Here is a 23735-nt window from a genome sequence, read left to right on the forward strand (position 1 = left end):
AGCAGGGCGAGCTTCTGGGGGTGGGCAGGAGCGTGGCTGGTGGTGTCAACAGGGCGGGGAGGGAGGCAAATTAGGCGGTTGTCTTGGGCAGGGGGGGAAGCCCAATTCAGCGACCCCTCCCAGCACCCTAGGCAACCGCCTAATTTGCCTAGTGGGGGAGCTGGCCCTGATTGTGGATAACTGTACTGGTTTGCTAAATAAGCATCCTCATTTGCTATTCAAAGACCACAGCTAGTGGTGTGTCCAAACCCCCCCCCCCTTGTATTTTTCAGATTTGGGAATACCAAACCCATAAAATATCAGTATATATTGATATTCCCAAATTCAGGGAAAATCAGTATTGCTGAAATTATTTGGCATCATACCCTCTTTTCTCCCTGAGTCACACTGTGGCGGTGGCTGCAGCATGCCTTAGTGAGGGAAAGGAATGTATGCGGTGGCCATAGCATGCTTCAGCAAGGGAAGGAAAGGTATGTCTCTTTAAATACCTTCCTTTTCCCTTGCTGAAGCATGCTGCCGCTGCAGAGTGACTCAAGGTAAGAGGATATTTATGTAACCTAAGCACTGGAAGGAAGGGCAAGTGCAAGGCTTAAGGCCTCCTTTCTTAAACCCCCCCTCCCACTCACACACCTTGACTTAAGCAAAGTACCGGTAACTATTTATTATAAGAGTAAACACAGAAGTGCTGCCTTCTTGATGAAGCTGACCCAGTCGCAGTCCCTCAGAAGCAGCAGGCCTCCAGTGGGAAGGAAAGTCCTCAGGGTCTCTCTTCTCACCATCTACATTCTCTTCTTCAACATTTACCATGACTGGAGGGTGATTAGTATCAGCATTTACATTTTCAGTGGCTGTTGAATTCTGCAGTACTGCTTGTGGCAAAAAGGGCTCAGCTTCTGGATTTAGAGGGCAGGGCACACTTGAGTTGCATCACATGGGGGCATCCTGTCCAGCAGATCTACTTGCTTAGGCCACATCTCATCCCCCAAGGCAGGTCTCTGTAACCCATCATCCTCCAATTCAGAAGTATCACCGTTCTCTCCAAACTGTAAATGCTGAGCAGGCAGGTTTCCCTGTTTTCTCAGTTTCCTGCTAGTGTTCACGGTCCTTTCAGCCTGAAGCTGGACTCTAGATAGTTCTGCTTCAGGTATACCTTGCAGCTGTCCAACTAGAAGCAAGTGATTTCTGTAAAGGGTTTTCACAGGCCCATCGCTATCTTCAGGCTTCACCCTATAGACTGGCAAAGTTCCCAACTTATCGACTACAACATATGGCAGTGCCTTCCATCTATCACCCAATTTGTGCTTTCCCGGGAGACCTAGGTTTCTGATCAGTACTCGGTCCCCTTGTAGAAGTTCATGTGCCCGCACTCGGGCATCATAGCAATGTTTGTTGCGATCAGTGCTTTTCCGGGCAGCTGCTGTGGCTAGCGATAGGCTTCCTGCAATTGTTGCTTCATCCTTTCCACATTTATTATTTTTATTTATTTATTACTTGGATAAGCTTGAGCATAGCGTGTAAAATGATCTGTCACAACCAGAATATTTCCATAATTCTGCCTATCAGATTCTACAGATAAAAAGTCAATGCACTCCAATTCTATTGGGCCAGAGGTGCTAGTGGTCTCTAGAGAAGCTGCCTTAATGGGCAGGGTTTTCCGTTGAACACAGCGTGCACAGGTCTGGCACTTCTTGGCTACATCTGTTGCCATCTGAGGCCGATAGAACCTGTCCCTAAGTAGCTCTAGTGTCCTTTCAATTCCCAAATGTCCTAAATCATCATGTAAAGCATGCACTGCAGTCCATCGATACTGTCTGGGCAAAATCAGTTGCTTGCGCTGCCCTCTTACTGGTTCAGATATGACTTGATATAATACCCCATTAATGATCTTTAACTTCTTTCTCTCCACAAGAGGGTGGCCCCAGCTGACAGGGTCACATTGTTTGGTAGATTCTGTTCATTCCTTTTCATAAGAAAGAAAATGTCTCCAATATCAGGATCTTTCTGCTGAGCCTCACTCCAATCTGCAGCATTTAAATGTGGTGACTGTTGTAGTGCAACGTAGTTCACAGACACAGAAGGTATAGTTTCAGGTGGCAAACCCAGATTCTAGGGCTTCTGTTGATTTCAGTCCATCTTCTCCACACAAAGTTTTTACGCCTTCAGCAGGAATTACTACCAGCCTGTCATCTTGCTGCCGTCAGGATAAGGCATCTGCATCCCTGTTAGCCTTTCCAACTCGATAGTGAATACTGAAGTCATAGTTGGACAGGGCAGCCACCTATCTGTGACCAGTAGCATCTAACTTGGCAGTTGTGAGCACATAGGTAACTGGGTTATTGTCAGTCCAGACCTGAAATTTAGCCCCATATAAGTAGTCTCGGAATTTCTCAGTGATAGAGCAAGAAAGTCCAGTTTGTGTATATGGTATCTGGTCTCACTATGGGTGAGTCCTCTGCTTGCAAAAGCAACCGGCTGTTTCTTCCTATCAGTCCCTTGATATAATACTGCACCCAGTCCATTTGTGCTGACATCTGTATGCAGAATGAATGGTTTACTGGGGTCTGCATATGCTAAGACTGGGGCTTCTGTCAGACATTTGATAATCTGTTTAAATGCCCTCTCACAATGTTCATCCCATCATTCCCCAAAAGGTTATAAAGGGTCGTGATAAAATTCCTCTATGGTCCCTTTCATGAACCTCTTTTTCTTGCCACTTCGAGGGGTCATCTTAGTTGACTGGTAACCTCAAGTTAAATCATTTAGGGGTTTCATAATAGCAGAGTAGTCATGGACAAACTGCCTATAATAACCAGTAAACCCTAAAAATGTCTTCAGATCTTTATAATGCCAAGGACGTGGCCATTGAGTGAGCACACTTATTTTTTCTGGATCTGTACTAACCCCCTCCTGTGACACTATATGCCCTACATATTGACAGATGTCCTAAAAAAACAACATTGCTCAAGTGACAACTTAAGTCCATAGGCTTCCAATTGGTCCAACACCTTTAAAAGCCGTTCGTCATGTTCTTCAAGTGTTTTCCCAAACACTGTGAGATCATCTAAATAAACCAATACTTGCAACAGATTCATGTCCCCCACAGCTTTTTCCAAGAGCTGCTGAAAGTTGGCAGGGGCCCCAGAGATGTCTTGAGGCATCCGTTCAAATTGATAAAACCCCAGTGGACATATGAAAGCTGTCTTTTCCTTGTCTTCCTCTGCAAGTGGAATCTGATAGTATCCACTCTGAAGGTCAAGTACTGAAAACCACTGACTTCCAATTAGACAGGACAAAGCATCTTGCACACAAGGCATAGTGTTCTGGTCAGGTTTTGTGGACTTATTTAGTGTCTGATAATCAACACACATTCTTATTTTCCCATTCTTTTTCCTTACTACCACTATAGGTGAGGCATAGCTGGGCTCTTTGGCAGAGTTTCTGTCTCAGACATTCCTTCCATGCTTCAGAAATGGGTGAATCCCCAAAATCAATTACAGCTGGGTCTAATTTTAACTCAGGATGTCTAGGTCTTCCTGTTTCCACAGAAACAGCCTCAAACAGGTCTGCCCACGGGGGGCGTGGCGTCGACGCGAATAGCGGCAGACGCGTGAGACTCAAGCTCCCGACCCAATCTTCCCACTCTCCTTCACCGACACAGGTTTCCACATCTTGTTCTTCACTGGATTGTGGGAAAATCGTCCCACAAAAGGAGTAAGTCAGTTTCAGCTAGCGCTCGGCTTCTTAAATCCTTTTTGGACTCGAGTTTACAGCCAGATCGCTCCCTGTCAGTGTCATGCGAAACGCTAAATATGGCGGAAGGCGCTGTCAGTATACCTCCCTCATCTGATCTCCTCACCACAAAAGAGTTTCATGACACCCTGACCTCTTTTCAATCGAAAATGCTTGAAAACATTGCTGCCATTCTTAAACCAATCACGGACCAAATCAGCGCTATGCAAATCACTTTGCAAAAAGTTACAGCTACAGCTAACTCGGCACTAGAAACAGGCCTTGCAAATCAAGATGGCATCCTCCATCTTCAAGCCCATGAATGATGGGCCACTGACAAAAATTTTGTCGTTAGATAATAAAGCGCAGGAAAGGCATGTCAAACTGTGCGGCTTTGATGAACACGAGGAGGGTGCTTCGGACCTTGCCAGCTTCATAGCGTCTTGGCTATCCACTGCACTTCAATTAGAGGACGGAATCGCTCCACATAAGAACATAAGAGAAGCCATGTTAGATCAGGCCAATGGCCCATCCAGTCCAACACTCTGTGTCACACAGTGGCAAAAATTTATATATATATAAACACACACACACTCACACACTGTGGCTAATAGCCACTGATGGACCTCTGCTCCATATTTTTATCTAAACCCCTCTTGAAGGTGGCTATGCTTGTGGCCGCCACCACCTCCTGTGGCAGTGAATTCCACATGTTAATCACCCTTCGGGTGAAGAAGTACTTCCTTTTATCCGTTTTAATCTATCTGCTCAGCAATTTCATCAAATGCCCATGAGTTCTTGTATTGTGAGAAAGGGAGAAAAGTACTTCTTTCTCTACTTTCTCCATCCCATGCATTATCTTGTAAACCTCTATCATGTCACCCCGCAGTCGACGTTTCTCCAAGCTAAAGTGTCCCAAGCGTTTCAACCTTTCTTCATAGGGAAAGTGTTCCAGCCCTTTAATCATTCTAGTTGCCCTTTACTGGACTTTCTCCAATGCTATAATATCCTTTTTGAGGTGCGGCGACCAGAACTGCACACAGTACTCCAAATGAGACCGCACCATCGATTTATACAGGGGCATTATGATACTGGCTGATTTGTTTTCAATTCCCTTCCTAATAATTCCCAGCATGGCATTGGCCTTTTTTATTGCAAACGCAAACTGTCTTGACATTTTCAGTGAGTTATCTACCACGACCCCAAGATCTCTCTCTTGGACAGTCTCTGTCAGTTCACACCCCATCAACTTGTATTTGTAGCTGGGATTCTTGGCCCCAATGTGCATTACTTTGCACTTGGCCACATTGAACCGCATCTGCCACGTTGACGCCCACTCACCCAGCCTCAACAGATCCCTTTGGAGTTCCTCACAATCCTCTCTGGTTCTCACCACCCTGAACAATTTAGTTTCATCCGCAAACTTGTCCACTTCACTGCTCACTCCCAACTCTAAATCATTTATGAACAAGTTAAAGAGCATGGGACCCAGTACCGAGCCCTGCGGCACCCCACTGCTTACCATCCTCCACTGCAAAGACTGCCCATTTATACTCACTCTCTGCTTCCTATTACTCAACCAGTTTTTGATCCACAAGAGGACCTGTCCTTTTACTCCATGACTCTCAAGCTTTCTAAGGAGCCTTTGATGAGGAACTTTATCAAAAGCTTTCTGGAAGTCAAGGTAAACAACATCTATCGGGTCTCCTTTCTCCACATGTTTGTTCACCCCCTCAAAGAAATGTAGCAGGTTAGTGAGGCAAGATCTTCCCTTACAGAACCCATGCTGAGTCTTCCTCAATAACCCGTGTTCATCAATGTGCCTACTCATTCTGTCCTTGATAATGGTTTCTACCAACTTTTCCGGTATTGAAGTCAGACTGACTGGCCTGTAATTTCCCGAATCTCTTCTGGAACCCTTTTTAAAGATGGGGGTGACATTTGCTACCTTCCAGTCCTCAGGAACGGAGGCAGATTTCAATGAAAGTTTACAGATTTTTGTTAGACGATCCACAAGTTCAACTTTGAGTTCCTTCAGAACTCTCGGATGTATGCCATCCAGACCTGGTGAGTTATTAGTTTTTAATTTGTCTATCAGTTGTAGGACCTTCTCTTTTGTCACCTCAATCTGACTCAGGTCTTTCAACACCCCTTCCAAAATTAGTGGTTCTGGGGCGGGCAAAAAGTTCTCATCTTCGACAGTGAGGACGGAGGCAAAAAATTCATTCAACTTCTCAGCTTCTCCACACATCATCCGTGCTTACCGGCTGGGTTCATCATTCTCCCCCCGCTCCCGTGACTCCCATGATGTCATTATAGAGCTGGCTGAAATTCGCGTCAAAAAGAAGTTCTTGGATACTGCTTGAAATTTAAATGGTCTACCATTTAAAGATAAACGAATTCTTTCCTTTCCAGACTTATCTGCAGAAACCTTATAGAACAGGCACTTTCTTAAACCAATAGCTCAAAAACTATTGCAGCAAACATCCGCTATAGATGGTCACCATCTGGCAGACTTGTCGTCCACCATTAAGGGAAGAGTTGCACTATTGAAGACCCTGATGCCGGCCTATACTTACTACAATCACTCAACCTGGTAATCCCGATGAAGTTGGATCGTAAGTCACAGAAACGGAAGTTGGCCTTCACGTCGCCGCTTAAAGATTGTAAAATCTCAGCCCGTACTCCCGAATTAGCTCGTGATCCAGATCCTTTGCAGCTTCAACAACCTGAAAACTCTTCCTAAACCTGTGTCGTGTTATCATCTTTGTCTTTAAAAATGTATTATGTTTTTATATTATCTGAGGGAGGGTAGGCGGGAGAAGGTGGAACGGGGGTTTTAAGTCTTCAGCTCCTGGTAATGACGGGGGTGTACAGTGGTAGGGTACACGTCTGGGTAGTTCTTTGGGACCCATGGTTTTCCCCCGTATGCTTGTTATTGGTTATACTGTTTGGTCCATCTGGGGAAGGGTTTGTCCCCACACTTGGGCTTTTGTCAACTACACATTGCCCTACCTTGCCCACATGGGGGACAAGGAGGGGGGGAGAGGGGAGGGAGGGGGTTGTATTCATGGGTTCATTTTTTCTTTTCACTCCATTAGACGCACCTGTTACCTTTTGAGTTGCTATCTCAGCATGCCACCTGTTGTTCAATTAGTGACATTGCATGACTGTTTGTATGCTTTTATCATGTTTTTATGTCTTTCTCCTAGTTCCTTACCGTATGATATGGTATTGTTACGATTTTGCCACTCCAAAGGAGTTTTGTACATGTCCTCAAGTCTTCTGATTAAAACTCCTAGGCTTGGAGACTTTTTACCCATGTGTTCACTATCTTCTTCCCAGAAAGGTTTGTTAGGATGGCATAAGCCATCGCACCAACCTGATTCCACTCTTGAGGCTTACGTATTTCAAGTGGTTCGTTATATCATTGCTGAACGTTTGTTTTTCCTTATCACCTTGTATTTGCCTATATACTCATCACCCCATATTATTGCCATGGGTTTTTGCATTGTAGTCTCCTACCACGGATCCCACTCCTTAACTCCTTTGCACTTCTTTCTCGTTTTTTATCCCCAGCACAGGGTTATTCTTATCAACCCTACATTCCAGTTTAATGGCTCCAGACCTAAAAATCCTCTCTTTGAACTGTCGGGGACTTAATAGCAAAATCAAATCTAGACGCATTTACTCAAGCCTGAAACAGCGGTCCTTAGATATCGTCATTTTCAAGAGACACACCTATGGAATGACACCAACCTCCTGTTTCACTCTGCATACTTTCCTACAACCTACACTGTTTCGAGTTCTTCCCATGCTAGGGGGGGTCACTATTTTGCTTTCGCACTCTATTCAGTTATCCTGTCAGGCTTTGGAAAGGGATGATCGAGGCAGATACCTTTTTGTTAAGGGTAAGCTCAACGACAAAATTATCAGCTTGGCGGCTATCTATGCCCCCAATTTGGGGCAACTAGACTTCATTCGTGAGACTATGTCCAAACTTAAAATTTTTCAAGAATGTCCCCTAATTATTGGAGCAGACTTCAATTAACTCATGGACACTCGCCTGGACAAAAAATCAAATCGCTCGCTCCTTCGCTCTCCTTCCAACTCCTCTCCCTCGCCTTCAGGCCTGCAAAAAACAATGTTAGATATGGAGCTTACAGATTCCTGGAGGTTTCTTCACCAAAATAAGCGAGACTTTACTTATTTTTCCTCACAGCATCAAACCCACACACGCATTGACTATATCTTCATTTCCAACTCTCTTTGTATAAGAACATAAGAGAAGCCATGTTGGATCCGGCCAATGGCCCATCCAGTCCAACACTCTGTGTCACACAGTGGCCAAAAAAAATTAATCACCCTTTGGGTGAAGAAGTACTTCCTTTTATCCGTTTTAACCTGTCTGCTCAGCAATTTCATCGAATGCCCACGAGTTCTTGTATTGTGAGAAAGGGAGAAAAGTACTTCTTTCTCTACTTTCTCCATCCCATGCATTATCTTGTAAACCTCTATCATGTCACCCTGCAGTCGACGTTTCTCCAAGCTAAAGAGTCCCAAGCATTTCAACCTTTCTTCATAGGGAAAGTGTTCCAGCCCTTTAATCATTCTAGTTGCCCTTTTCTGGACTTTCTCCAATGCTATAATATCCTTTTTGAGGTGCGGCGACCAGAACTGCACACAGTACTCCAAATGAGACCGCACCATCGATTTATACAGGGGCATTATGATACTGGCTGATTTGTTTTCAATTCCCTTCCTAATAATTCCCAGCATGGCATTGGCCTTTTTTATTGCAAACGCACACTGTCTTGACATTTTCAGTGAGTTATCTACCACGACCCTAAAATCTCTCTCTTGGTCAGTCTCTGCCAGTTCACATCCCATCAACTTGTATTTGTAGCTGGGATTCTTGGCCCCAATGTGCATTACTTTGCACTTGGCCACATTGAACCGCATCTGCCACGTTGACGCCCACTCACCCAGCCTCAACAGATCCCTTTGGAGTTCCTCACAATCCTCTCTGGTTCTCACCACCCTGAACAATTTAGTTTCATCCGCAAACTTGTCCACTTCACTGCTCACTCCCAACTCTAAATCATTTATGAACAAGTTAAAGAGCATGGGACCCAGTATCGAGCCCTGTGGCACCCCACTGCTTACCGTCCTCAACTGCGAAGACTGCCCATTTATACTCACTCTCTGCTTCCTATTACTCAACTAGTTTTTGATCCACAAGAGGACCTGTCCTTTTACTCCATGACTCGAGCTTTCTAAGGAGCCTTTGATGAGGAACTTTATCAAAAGCTTTCTGGAAGTCAAGGTAAACAACATCTATCGGGTCTCCTTTGTCCACATGTTTGTTCCCCCCCTCAAAGAAATGTAACAGGTTAGTGAGGCAAGATTTTCCCTTACAGAACCCATGCTGAGTCTTCCTCAATAACTTGTGTTCATCAATGTGCCTACTCATTCTGTCCTTGATAATGGTTACTACCAACTTTTCCGGTATTGACTGGCCTGTAATTTCCCGGATCTCCTCTGGAACCCTTTTTAAAGATGGGGGTGACATTTGCTACTTCCAGTCCTCAGGAACGGAGGCAGATTTCAATGAAAGATTACAGATTTTTGTTAGAAGATCCACAAGTTCAACTTTGAGTTCTTTCAGAACTCTCGGATGTATGCCATCCGGACCTGGTGAGTTATTAGTTTTTAATTTGTCTATCAGTTGTAGGACCTTCTCTTTTGTCACTTCAATCTGACTCAGGTCTTTCAACACCCCTTACAAAATTAGTGGTTCTGGGGCGAACAAAAAGTTCTCATCTTCCAAAGTGAAGATGGAGGCAAAAAATGCATTCAGCTTCTCAGCCATTTCCCTGTCCTCCTTCAGTAATCCTTTTACCCCATGGTCATCCAAGGGCCCCACTGCCTCTCTGGCTGGTTTCCTGCTTCTAATATATTTGAAGAAATTTTTATTGTTGGTCTTTATGTACCACAACCTGTGTTTGCTTTTACTAATCTCACTTGGACTGGTTTTCCACCGCTTAAAGGAGTCCTTCTTACCTTGTACAGCTTCCATTACTTTGTTCGTTAACCATGCAGGCCTTTTCTTATGCCTGTTTGTGCCTTTCCTAACTTGTGGTATCTATTTTTTGTCTGAGCTTCTAGGATTATAGTTTTAAATAATCTCCAAGCTTCCCCAAGGGTTTTGACCATATTTACCTTTCCTTTCAGTTTCCTCCTCACATGCCTCCTCATCTCAGAGAATTTACCCCTTTTAAAGTTAAACGTGGTATGGCGTCTTTTTGGGCAACTCCCTATTTATACAAACGGTAAAATCAATAACATCATGGAAACTGCTCCCAAGTGGCGCAATCACTTTTACATATTTTACCAAGTCTTGGGCATTACTTAGGACCAAATCCAGGATCGCCCCACCCCTGGTAGGTTCTGAGACCATCTGCTCCACAACACAGTCATTAAGAGCATCAAGAAACTCAATCTCTTTCTCTCGACCAGAACACATATTGACCCAATCAATCTGCAGGTAGTTAAAATCACCTATTACGAAACAGTTTTTACGATTAGCCGCTATCTTTAAGGCTTCCATCATATTATAATCGTCCTCTCTCTTTTGATTTGGTGGGCGATAACAAACTCCCATAGTTAAATTTTCTTTTGGGCCCTCTATTTCAACCCAAAGCATTTCTAAAAGGGAATCTAATTCTCTGACCTCAGTCTTACTGGACTGTATATCCTCTCTGACATACAGAGCCACCCCACCTCCAACCCTTCCCTCCCTATCCTTCCGATATAACTTAAATCAAGGAATCACCGTGTCCCACTGATTCTCCTCATTCCACCAAGTTTCTGAAATTCCCACAATGTCTATGTTTTCTCCCAACACTAAACATTCCAATTCACCAATTTTACTTAGAACACTTCTAGCATTTGCATACAAACATCTATAATTTCCCAGGCGATCTAGGCCCGCCACCTTCCTCCTGCCGCCTCGAGACTCTGGCAGACAGTCCATACTGTTTGTCACCATCACAGTGGACAACTCTGATCCGTTACCCGGTAGAAAAATAGCAGCCAACCCTTCATCTTTTTGAAACGAGTCCTCCCAAACCAGAGACATTTCATCTCCTGTCGGCTTTCCCCAAAGATTTAGTTTAAAAACTGCTCTGCCACCTTTTTGATTTTAAGCGCCAGCAGCCTGGTTCCATCCGGGGACAAGTGGAGACCGTCTCTTTTGTACAGCTCCTGCTTGTTCCAGAAAGCATCCCAGTGCCTAACAAACTTAAACCCTTCCTCCTTACACCATCGTCTCATCCACACATTGAGACTTCTAATTTGTGCCTGTCTCTCCTGCCCTGCACGTGGAACAGGTAGCACTTCTGAGAAGGCTTCCTTGGAGGTCCTGGCCTTAAGTCTCCCGCCTAGCAGCCTAAATTTTTCCTCCAAGACCTCACGACTGCATTTCCCCACATCGTTGGTGCCAACATGCACCAAGACGGGCTCCTCCCCAGCACTGTCTATCAGCCTATCTACTACACGCGTAATGTCCGCTACCTTCGCACCAGGCAGGCAAGTCACTATACGGTCAGTACGCGGTTTCACCACCCAGCTGTCTACTTGCCTAAGGATCGAATCAGCAACTACCAACCCCCCTCCCCCTGCCCAGGGATGGTTCCTTGGCGCGAAAGGATTCCCGCTCACCAACCGAAGAAGAGGTCCCTTCTGATGGCGCATTCCCCTTATCCTCAGCATGGTACCCTGTTTCCTCTCGACCCTCACGGTCTCTGGCAGCAACGGGGCTGCTACGTTCAGAGCGTGGCTCATCTAATACTCCCCCGAGAGTCATCTCTGCTTCTTCAGGGCAGTCACCTCGGCCTCAAGGGTACGAACTCGTTCCCTGAGGACCAGGAGCTCCTTGCATCGAGCACACACCCAAGACTTCTGTCCTTTGGGGAGATAGTCGTACGTGTGACACTCAGTGCAAAACACTGGAAAGCCCCCACCCCCCTGCTGGCATTCTATCTTCATGATATATATATATATATATATATATATATATATATATATATATATATATATTAAAATATACAGTCCTCTTTAAATGCTGTTTGTTTAAGTGGCTCCCCTTCTGGAAGGTCAACTTACCTTATTGGGAGAACAAGAAAATCAGGGATCTGGGTTCCTGGTCCTTAGGGAGCCCCTAGGCGAAGAGCCACAGGCCAAGAGCCCTTTAGCTCTCGCCCTTCAGCTTGCACCAAAGGCTCGCGCCTTTGGCAAGGCGCAGCTTGAAATGCAAAGCGGGTGGAGCAGTCAGCACTCCTAAGCAATCAGTAGCAATCACTCTCAATCACTTTCACCTTTAGCCCACTCAACCAAACAAACAGCAGTTCCCCAGCTATCACAACTCAGAATTTTAGGAAGCCCCACAAACCTCAGAATGAAGTCTTTCAAAACTCAGAAATTCTCAGCAACTTCTCCAGCTGTCTCAGCTATCAGAGCTGCTCTGCTCTGTTCTGCTCCTCTCAGACCTCTGCAATGCTCTTGTAGATGCATCTATTAAGCCAAAACTTTGGTCCGATCATGCACCAGTTCTTTGCTCTTTAAAAACAATTGAGCAATATGACCGTAATTTCTCATGGAGATTTGATAACCACTTACTGCTAAACAAAGATTTTTTAAAACAAATTGAACATGAAATAGATTTTTTTAGGCATAACCTTTCTGATGACATTCCTCCTCAAACGGTTTGGGATACGTGCAAAGCTGTTTTGAGGGGCAAAATCATTGTATTGGCCGTCACCCTCAAGAAGCAAAACCAGCACCTTATAAACATCTTGACCGCGAAAATCAAAGATCTAGAGCTCCAACATAAACGCACATGTAACAAAAATTTTTTTATCACCAGCTGCAAGAGGAAAGAAAAAAACTAGAAGCTCTGGAAACACAAAAAATCAAGCGCAGCCTACTATTTACTAAACAGGCATATTGCTATAGAAGTTCCAAATTTCATAGGCTCTTGGCATGGAAGGCTAAACAGCAAGCCACGAACCTAAATGTGAAAGGTCTTAGACATTGCAAAGGCAATCTATGCACTTCTTCAAAATCTATTTTAGATGTTTTTAGTCAATTTTACTCTTCTCTATACCAATCCAAAAAAGACAGGTTGCTTACCTGTAACTGTAGATCTTCGAGTGGTCATCTGTCCATTCACACTCATGGGATAGTGCGCCTGCGCCGATCCCCGAATCGGTACCTGAAAAGCCCGGGATTTTTCCGCACTCGGCGCCAATGGGCATGCGCAGGCGTCCCAGTGCGCATGCTCACCAGCGCCGGCGCAGGGATCCCGCCAGTTCCTTCCTGACCGCTGGAAGCTCCTACTGGAGGGAGACCGTCAGCAGTGGGGAAGGAGGGCGGGTAGTGTGAATGCACAGATGACCACTCGAAGATCTACAGTTACAGGTAAGCAATCTGTCTATCTTCTTCGTGGTCTCTGTGCTTCACACTCATGGGAGATTAGCAAGCAAAGCATACCTGGAGGCGGGAAGACGGTCAACCTGAAGAAACAGCTTGCAGCACCGCAGTTCCCAACCGAGTCCTCTGTTGAGCATGCACGTCCAGCGCGTAATGCTTCATGAAGGCATGCGGAGAAGACCAGGTAGCCGCCTTGCAGACATCGGAAAGGAACACACCCTTCAGGAATGCCACCGACGTGGCCATCGCCCTTGTGGAGTGTCCACGAACAGGTCCAGGTAAAGGCTTCTTTGCCAACAAATAACAAAGTTTAATCATCTCAGTAAGCCACTTCGAAAGTCTCTGAGATGAAATCTTGGACCCTAACTTGGGGGCAGAGTATGAGACAAAAAGCTGCTTGTTTTTACGAAAACCCCGTGAACGATTTAAATAAAATAACAGCGCACGCTTAACGTCCAGCGCATGCAATCTACATTCCTCATCCGAGGAAGGGCTAGGATAAAACGTAGGTAACCAAACTTCTAAATTAAGGTGGAACTGAGAAACCACCTTGGGAAGAAAAGTGATGTCCGGAGCTAGGGAAACTCCAGCTTCTCAAAAAGCAAGGTAGGGATAGTCACAATGCATCGCCGTGAGCTCCCCCACACGGCGCGCTGAAGTGATGGCAACTAAAAATGCGGTCTTCCATGACAACAGTTGTAGGGAGCACGTTGCCATGGGCTCAAAGGGACGACGAGTTAACTTGTCCAGAACCAGAGTCAAGTCCCATAACTGCGGAGGGGCCCTAGAAGGAGGGTGCAGCTGGAACAACCCTTTCATGAACCTTTTAGAATGAGGGTGGGCAAAAACGGAGTACCCCTCCACTGAATTGTGGAAAGCAGAGATAGCTGCCAGGCTGACCTTGATGGAGGAGAATACCAGCCCCTCATCCACCAAAGCCAATAAAAATTCAAAAATTGCAGAGAGCCCGACACTGTCAGGCGGTACAGGAGAGTCAGCCACAAAACCACTAAACTTCTTCCACTTCCTCTCATACGAGGTGCGGGTGGAAGGCTTTCTGCTGCTCAAGAGGACTTGCTGGACCCTGGTAGAAAAACCTAGTGGTCGATGAACCAAGCCGTCAGCTTCAGGTGTGGCACGTTGTGGTGGAGCACGTGGCCGCCCTGAGCCGACAACAGGTCCGGTTCCGCCGGAAACTGGTAAAAGACCCCCCTCGACAGTTGGAGCAGGATCGAGAACCAGCTCTGCCGGGGCCACCAAGGAGTCACCAGGATGCAACGTGGTCTCTCCTGCACTAGCTTGTGGACCACCCTCGTCAGCAGAGGTAAAGGTGGAAATATGTAAAGGAACCAGCCCCCCCCACGGAAGTAGGAGTCCGTCTCCCAACGAGGCTGGATCCGCCCCTCCCCTGGCACAGAACAAAGGACACTTCTTGTTCTCGGCTGTCGCGAAAACATCCAGTTGCGGGTACCCCCAGAGTTGGAACACAGGCTCTAGGAAACGCCATTGCATTTCCCATTCGTGTGGAGAGGCTCCGCCCCTGCTTAGAGAGTCCGCCTGTGGGTTGAGGACCCCAGGCAGATGCGTCGCCTTCACAAAAATGTCTAACTGGAGGCACTCCATCCAAAGATCCATCGCCAGCGAACATTGCCGGCGAGACACTGTCCCCCCCCCCCGCCTGTTGATATAACACAGGGCAGTGGTATTGTCCATGAGCAGTGCCACAGTCCTCCCTGCTACTAGTGGACGGAAGGAACGAAGGGCAAAGTGAACCGCCAGCAGTTCTAGGTAATTTATATGGCACCGACTCAGCCTCGGCGGCCACTGACCGCCTACACAGAGATCTTCCAGGTGGGCCCCCCACCCCCACAGGGAAGCATCGGTGGTGATAGTCACAGTAGGGGTAGGAAGATGGAAGGGAGCCCCTTGGCAGATGTTGCTCTCCGATTCCCACCATTGCAGTGATTGAAGAGCTGCAGGCGGGATGGTGAACCTCTTTCGAGGTGAGTCTATGAGAGGACAAAAATGGCGCAAGAACCATAGTTGAAGGCCCCTCATCCGAAGTCTTGCGAAACGCAGCACGCTTGTCGTCGCCGCCATCAACCCCAGCATCCGCTGGAGCTGCTGGGCTGTGCCCCACTGCCGCCTTTGGAGAAGCTGCACCAGACTGATGATGTCCTTTGCTCTCTGCGAAGGAAGAAACGCCTGGTGCTGATTTGTGTCCAGCAGAGCCCCTATAAACTGCACTGTCCTTGATGGAGTGAGATGGGATTTCTCCAAATCGACCTGCAGCCCCAGGGTGTCGAGGAGACGCAGAGTGATGGCAATATGTGTTGTTAAACTCTCCCTCGACTTCGCCACAAGGAGCCAGTCGTCGATGTATGGGAAGACAACTACTCCCTGAAGACGAAGATGGGCAGCCACCACGCTCATCAGTTTCGTGAACACCCGAGGAGCGGTAGACAGGCCGAACGGTAGGGCCCTGAACTGGAAGTGCCTAGCACCCACTGCAAACCTTAGGAAATGCCTGAACGCGGGATGAATGCTGATGTGGAAGTAAGCATCCTTGAGGTCCAGGGTCGCCATCCAGTCTCCCTGATTGATGAGGGGCAGGATTGTTTGCAGCGTGGCCATTCTGAACTTCTGGTACAGAATAAATTTGTTCAGACTCCGAAGGTCCATGATAGGCCTCAAACCCCCATCCCGTTTGGGAACCAGGAAGTAGCGAGAGTAGAAGCCTCCCGTCCTGGCCTCCAATGGAACTACCTCTATGGCTTGTTTCTGTAGGATGTTGTTCACCTCCGCCAGCAGAGGTGGGAAAGGGGGAGTGGTAATAACCACGGACTGGTTCGGGGTCTGAACAAACTCTATTTTGTAGCCCTCTTTCACGATGGACAGAGCCCACCTGTCTGTGGAGATCAACCCCCAAGCAGGCAGGAAAGGGCATAGGCGGATAGATGAAACACCAGTGGGGGCAATGACGCGTGCTTGCAGGAAGTCAAACCCCCTGCTTCTGGGGGCGAGCACCCTTGGACTTGCTAGTTGGCTGGGCCCCATAACGACTCCTATTGTTGCCGGGATAGGGAGGTCGTTCAGCCTGCGACGAACAAGGACACCAGTGTTCCGGGGAGAACTTTTGATAGGGCTTCTTGGTCCAGGGCTTAGGCCATTGTTTAGACCTGGAAGCTTTAGGAGCAGTTTGGACACCTACGTTCCTTGATTTTTTGACACTCTTGTCAAACTCTTGCAGTGCCGTGTCAGTTGTGGTGCTGAAGAGCCCGTCGCCCTCAAAGGGCAAGTCCTCTATAAAGGTTCTAGTGTCTTGATGCAAAGCCGTCGATCTAAGCCAGGAGTGGCGCCGAATACAGACAGCAGATGTGATGGCCTTGGCTGAAGCTTCCACCATATGTTTTGCTGCAGCCAGTTGCTGTCTGGCTACAGCAAGACCTTCTTTTTGTAATTTTTTTGCAGTAGCCTTTTAATCCTCACTCAATGAGGAGAGGAAGGGGGAGAGTTGTTCCCACACAGCATACTGGTATCTAGCCATGCAGGCTGCATAGTTAGATACCTTGATACCGAGTGCCCCCGCTGAATAGACCTTGCGGCCCATTCCATCAATCTTCTTCCCTTCCTTATCCGGTGGGGAAGAAGGAGGAGACGACTACAGAATTTGGTCTTGGATGGGTGAAAAGAAATTCAGCCCCCGTCTCCTGGACCCTGTACATGTGGTCCAGCCGTTTGGATGAGACCGGTGTCGATGATGGCCTCTTCCAAGGTTCCTTAACAGCCTGGAGGATCACCTTGGTGACTGGCAGGGCGACCGCAGTGGACGTGTTCTTCTGCATAATATCGAACACGTTGTCGTCCACAACGGGTTCTGGTTGAGTCACCAGCAAGTTGAGGGTGGCTGCAATCCGTCTCACAAGGTCCCCATAGGACTTCAGATCCTCCGACGGTGAAATCGGAAGATCCTCAGCCGTCGACGAAGACTCCTGGTGGGCAGAGTGCTCCGAGAGCATCGGCGTCAACTCCCTCGGGGGAGACCGGACCAGTGGCGATGGTCTTCGATGGACTTCGATCGGGACCATACGTCGTTCCGGGGGAACCGATGCCGACGCCTTTCGGGATCGATGCGAGACCCTCGACATGGAAGAGAACTCTGACTCCTGTTCCCAATCTGGGTACTCCTCTGGGTACCAGTGGTACGATTGGTACCGGGAGTATGGGGGTTGCCACCTGCGCTGCTCCCACGGTGGTATCGGGAAGCGGTGAGGTGCCTGAAAGGGTTCCATCTCTCGCCTCTCTCGGGACCTGATCTGGACAGGCGGGATGATCGGTGCCAAAACCTCCACCTCCGACATCGACTCGCTAGCGGTGCGTCGACGCGAGCCTGACGATGAGGAGCGTTGGGTCAAGTCGATCTCACGCTCCTGTTCCGAGGCCGACTGACGTGGTTGGACCGATGGGCTGCGGTGCGGGGAGGCCAAGATCTTCTTCGGCAGTACAGGAGTTGCCGATGTCGAAACATCGACCGAAGGCGAAGGAGTGCGGGGTCGCTTCCGCTTCTCCTTCGATTTTGCCTTCTTAGGAGCTCGGGTCCCCGAGTCCTCTCGGCGCTTTTTAGAGGGCGTGTCCACCGAGCCCTCACGGGAACGTTTCGTGGAGCCGCACTCTTCCGGCAACTCAGTCAGAGTCAGGGTCGGAGCAGCATCGGCCGATGCAAGCTCCTGTGCCGGGGTGTCAGTCGACTTCGGTGCCGATGATGCCATCGATCTTTGTGGTCGAAGCGCCGATTCAGTCAACGCCGCCGATAGCTGGGCCGCACGGTTCTTTCTCGTCTGCTTAGAGAAGCGAAGACAGTGCGGGCAAGCTTCCACACGATGCGCCTCTCCCAGGCACAGCAGACACAAGGAATGGCCGTCCAGGGGGGGGCGATCTTTTTTCCACAAGCACGGCAGCGCTTGAAAAAACCCCAGCGACTGTCCATAGAAGTCAGTCGCGAAAAAACCGCTCAGAGTAGTCTGAGGGGAAAATCGGGGGAAAAGGGGAACGAAATACCCCGAAGGGCAGTCCGCCAAACAAACAACTTTTTTTTTAAACACTAACTAACTAACTAACAAACTAACTGACTACACGAAGAAAACAACAAACGGGCTAAGGAAACGAGAAAAAAGGCAAAGCCAAGAATTCTCACCGACCGGGGAACCAGAAAGGTAAACCTCTCAGCACAGCGGTCAGAAAGGAACTGGCAGGATCCCCGCGCCGGCACTGGTGAGCATGCACACTGGGACGCCTGCGCATGCCCATTGGCGCCGAGCGCGGAAAAATCCCGGGCTTTTCAGGTACCGATTCAGGGATCGGCGCAGGCGCACTATCCCATGAGTGTGAAGCACAGAGACCACGAAGAAGATCCCATCATTGGATTCGATTTCCAGCTTTCTTCAATCAGAAGGTCCCAGGTTCAATCCCTGGCATCTCCAAAAAAGGGTCCAGGCAAATAGGTGTGAAAAACCTCAGCTTGAGACCCTGGAGAGCCTCTGCCAGTCTGAGAAGATAATACTGACTTTGATGGACCAAAGGTCTGATTCAGTATAAGGCAGCTTCATATGTTCATACGTTGTTCATGTTCAGTCCACCAACTCTCTTCCTACCTTGTCAGAATCTCACAAAAGGTATCTTGGTCACCCCATAGATAAATTAGAACTTGCTGAAGTACTCAAATAGTTACGAATAAATAAATCTCCGGGTCTTGATGGATTTACCTTTGAATTTTATAAAGCTTACAGCCCTTCATTGTCTTCTTATTTATTATCCCTCTTTAATCATATCCTAGATACTGGCTCTATTCCCCAGTCCTGGAGTCTTGCCAAAATTATTGTTTTGTACAAAAAAGAGAGAGATGAACTGGACCCCAAGTCTCATCGACCGATATCCCTTCTAAATACTGATTACAAGCTCTTTGCTAGCATCTTAACTAAGTGACTAAACAACTTCATAGAAAATTACATTGCCCCGGATCAGTCGGGCTTCATCCCTGGCCGGGATTTAACTGACATCACCCAGAAAATGCTAAACTTAATCCATCACTGTAAAGCCAAGGCCATTCAAGATACCTGCATCCTAGCCAAAGATATAGAGAAGGCTTTTGACTCTGTTGAGCCTCTTTACCTACACTCTGCTCGAAAAAATGAATTTTGGTCTCAAATTTCGCACTCTCAAAGACTCCTTCTATCTCTCTCCTTCAGCGCTATGGCGAATTAACAATCTCAACTCATCCATTTTCAAGCTATTTAGAGGTATGCATCAGGGGTGCCCTCTTTCACCCCTCCTATTTGCTCTCGCGATTGAGCCTCTCACCATCGAAATCAGGGATGATGTTCATATCCATGGAGTTCCTGTAGCAGCCACATCTTTCAAGATAAGTCTTTTTGCAGATGACATTACTCTATAACTCACCAATCTCTCCTCTTCGCTATCAGCAACTCATTCTCATCTTTCCGACTTTGCCAAAGCCTCAGGCCTCACTATACACTTTAATAAGTCTCTTCTATACCCCATTAACTTATCCCTTGTTTCCATCTCCTTAATCAAAAAGCATTACCAATACAAATGGGTTTAAAAATCAATACTCTTCCATCCATTAATCAGGTAGAAATCTCCAAGTCCATTAACTCTCTTTTATCCCATTCAAACACAAAATTCTTTACCCTCTTGGAATGCATATATCTAATCAAATCTCTGATTCTCCCTAAGATAGTGTTCTGTTTATGCACTGTCCCCCTTTGCATCCCAGTCCCTCTGCTACACAAGTGGCAAGTCCAGCTGAACGAATTTTTATGGCAGCACCGGAAACCGAGGCTTAACTTTGCCTCAAGCAGACGATCCATTTCAATGGGCGGTCTAGCTGTCCCAGACATCTCTAGATATCATGATGCTATTATCCTCTCCAACTTGGTGAAATATTATAGGCTTTCGTACACAGCGGACTGGAAGTTAATGGAAGATTTCTATCTCATGGCTTCCTCCTTTCAAGAAGAGCTCTGGAGAATTCCCAAATGTTTTAAATTTTCTTCTTACTCCTTTTCTGGCTTCCTTACTGCAGGTTTGGCACAAACATCATGATTCGCTAGCTCCTCTGACTTTCCCATTAACCATATTCGCTGACCAATCCTGGTTTGTCCCAGGATTGCGTAATAAATCTTTTGTAAAATGGAGACAATTAGGGCTGACTCGCTTCATCGACATCCTCTCCAAGGCGACATTAAAAGGAAAGGCAGCCCTAGAGGCTGATTCCGGTCTTCAACTCCCCTGGTTTGAATATCTTCAACTGAGTCATTTATTAGACTCGCATCCCTTTAGCCCTCCTCTGCATATTCCCCTTGGCGACTTTGAAACATTTTTATTTTGTAACTCAATCCCAATAAAGGGCTTGATTTCAAAAATCTACAAAATCTTGCTCCACCCCCTCAACGCAGAGCCACATTCTTACCAGGTTGCCTGTCATCGGGACTTACATATAGAACTAACTGATGATCAGTGGCATGCTATTTGGAGCTCTTCTATATACAAAACCAAGGTGATGAACATACAACTCCAAGTCTTCAAAGTTCTCACACATTGGTATAAAACCCCGGTACAGTTATCGCATTTATCTTCTATCTCGCCCCTTTGTTTAAAAACTGTGGCCAGAGGGGCACATTTTTCACTCTTGGTGGTTTTGTCCTACCATTCAGAATTTTTGGAGGCAAATCTATCAAGAAGTACACACACTCACATTGCACTCACCACCATTTACGCCAGAGTTTGCCCTTTTAAATCTCGTAGGCTCCTCGAGCATTCCTAAACCTACAGAGGAGCTAATTTCGCATATGTTTGTAGCCGCTAAATCGGTAATAGCTATGGTCTGGAAGCAGCAATCTTCCCCCTCACGGCAGTCCTGGTGGCTGAAACTATGGGACTATTTTGTTCTAGACAAACTTACTTATGATCTAGATCCCCACCACCCTCAGCATTTTGCTTCCTTGTTTTTCATGGAAAAGTGGCGTCCGTTTATTAAAAAAGTATTAACTGTCAACAGAAGTCCTAATGACTCATATCACACTATACTAATGTCATGTCAATTGCTGCTATAACTTGGCTTCTTTTTTCTTATGTTATTGTTGCATGCAACTATTTCCTCTATCTCGGTATTGGTACTTTGTGACGGCTTATCAGCCTATTGTTATCTATGTACCTTTCATATTACATCAATAAAATTATTTTTGAAATTTAAAAAAAAAAACAGGTCTGCCACCTTTTGGTATGGCTTTAGTTTGATGTCATGATTGGTTACATTGTCAATCCTCACCACCACTTGTGGATGGTTTCCTTTAGGTAGATCAATAAGTCCAGCCAGGACCAATAATCCAGTAGGCAACCCTGGATCTCCAGGATGGTCTAGAACAACATCCCTCTTTGTGTTTTGGAGGCAGATACATGTGCTTGAAGTTGTTTCTCAGACCCTGCAGATATCACAATAGAGCTTTGCCCCATATATTCTAAAGTCCCCACTGGCTGTTCAAATTCTCCATCACCTTGTATGAAGCACCGATAAGCTGCTGCACATAATGAATGCATTTTTAATGTGTCCAAAAACTGTTCCCCAGCTTGCTGCTGACAGCACTTTGCAAGCAGTCTGAAAAGATGGGAGTTGGTCCCAATGATCACAGGAGGAGCTGGAAACCCTCTGGGGTCTGGACAAACCAAGGCCATTGTATGCATTACCTCCTTAATTCCTACAGCTTCTTCAGGAAACTCCAACTGGGCAATGACATAGCCCAGATAAGGATAATTTGACTCACTGAGACCCCGTAGGTAGAGTCCTTCAAGAGGATGGATTGGTATCTGTGACATCATTTTGTCGTAAGTGGATTTGAAAATGATGGTAACTTTAGATCCACTGTCAAGCACAGCCTTACATTCTTGGGCCTCAAGCTTCACTTGGATCTCTGCACTTGTCCAGCAGGGAACCCTGGATAAGCAACTTTAGTGTCATCTTTCTTGCCTTCCATGTCAGGGCCACTCTTTTTCAGACTTGGCCCTTTCACCAAGCCTGTCTGTCGTTTTCCTGACTTTCCCATACACCACGAAGTTTTTGAATTACTAATGAAGGGTTCTCTTCTTCTTGACACCGAAGAGATATATGCCCATCCTTACCACACTTATAGCAGAAGAAAGGTCTTCTTCCTTTTTTTTAAGTTGTGGTAAGATGTGCTCCTGTTGGTTTCCTGGCAGCTTCATCTTGGGCTCTTCTTTGAACCTTGCTTCTGTTAGCTGCTCCCGCACCTTGAAGCATCGCTATTGGCTCATCATGGTCAGGAGGAAGCTCATCAGCTTTTGTCATATATGAAATTGTTGAAGCATGGGCCATTGATTTGGTGGTTCTTTGACCATGTTTTTTAAAGGCGTCCTTAATCATCTCCTTCTCTTCCTCCTCTCGGATTTCTTTCATTAGCTGGGAGAAAGTTGGTGGATTCTCTTGCTGCTCTCTCAAATGGATCCTCATTAGAAGTAGTTTATAGAAGTAGTTTATAGAGTCCCCTTTAGCACTTGGGCAACTCTCACTCGGTCCATCTGACTGGGGGTCAGTCCACCTTTCTGAATTACGTTTTGCAAAATTTTCTCCAGCCTCTGCAAATAGGAAGACAGTTTCTCTCCTTCCTTCTGCATGATTGTTCTGAATCTACAAAGAAAACCTTCAGCACTTTCCATATTGCCAAATGTGTGTTCCAAAGCATCAATACATTCTTGTATGCTAACCTGAGGGTTGCTGGTCATCAGACTATGGATGATATCCATTGCAGGCCCTCTCAGACTTTCAGTAAGACGTCTTCTTTTTTCAGCCTCAGGTACTTGCCAGTCCTGCATCATTGCTTTGACATGCTGGATCCATGCATCATACTTTTCTTCATCCAGCCCAGAAAAGAGTCTCAGCTTCCAGTAAGGGGTGGCATCAGGACGAATCTGCAAGGCTTTTCCAAGAATTTCTCCCATAGCTTTTATCATTTCTGTGCAATAAGTATTGTCATCTGAAGTGGCTGCTTTGGAATCTGGGGTTTGTAAAATACGCTGCATCTCAGAAATCGTCTTGCCTTCTTTTTCTAAAAATATTGAATTTTTTTTTACAAATTCCACATTTTGGGTACTGTGTCTTACAAATACCCATTCCCCAAACTTAGTTGGAATACTTCCAGGAATCTGTAACTGTCCTGCAGTTATGTGCAACTCAATTAATGCAGCATAAGCATTGTCTTCATGCCTGAAAAACAGCCCCCGTACTTTGCACTGAGCCAAAGCTTCAATGGAGCGTTCCTCTTTTTCTACCATCTCAATATCACATCCTTCAGCAATCTGAGTAACCAAAACAGCTTTCTGAGGATCAATATCCAGGTCCTTGCACCACCCTTCCAGCATTTGAATGGCCATGTTTCAGGGTACAATATATGCAGTACATAATCCAAGGTGTGTGAAAAATA

General features: G+C 46.5%; 1 protein-coding gene across 2 annotated transcripts in view; it reads right to left on the reverse strand.

Annotated features, from left to right (window-relative positions):
- The window catches only part of ST3GAL6 (ST3 beta-galactoside alpha-2,3-sialyltransferase 6), a 138633-nt gene that overhangs the window by 35357 nt on the left and 79541 nt on the right, over window positions 1-23735 (reverse strand). The gene's annotated exons all lie outside the window — the stretch shown is intronic.

This window comes from Heteronotia binoei, chromosome 3, assembly GCF_032191835.1.
Source record: "Heteronotia binoei isolate CCM8104 ecotype False Entrance Well chromosome 3, APGP_CSIRO_Hbin_v1, whole genome shotgun sequence".
Classification (NCBI taxonomy): Eukaryota; Metazoa; Chordata; class Lepidosauria; order Squamata; family Gekkonidae; genus Heteronotia; species Heteronotia binoei.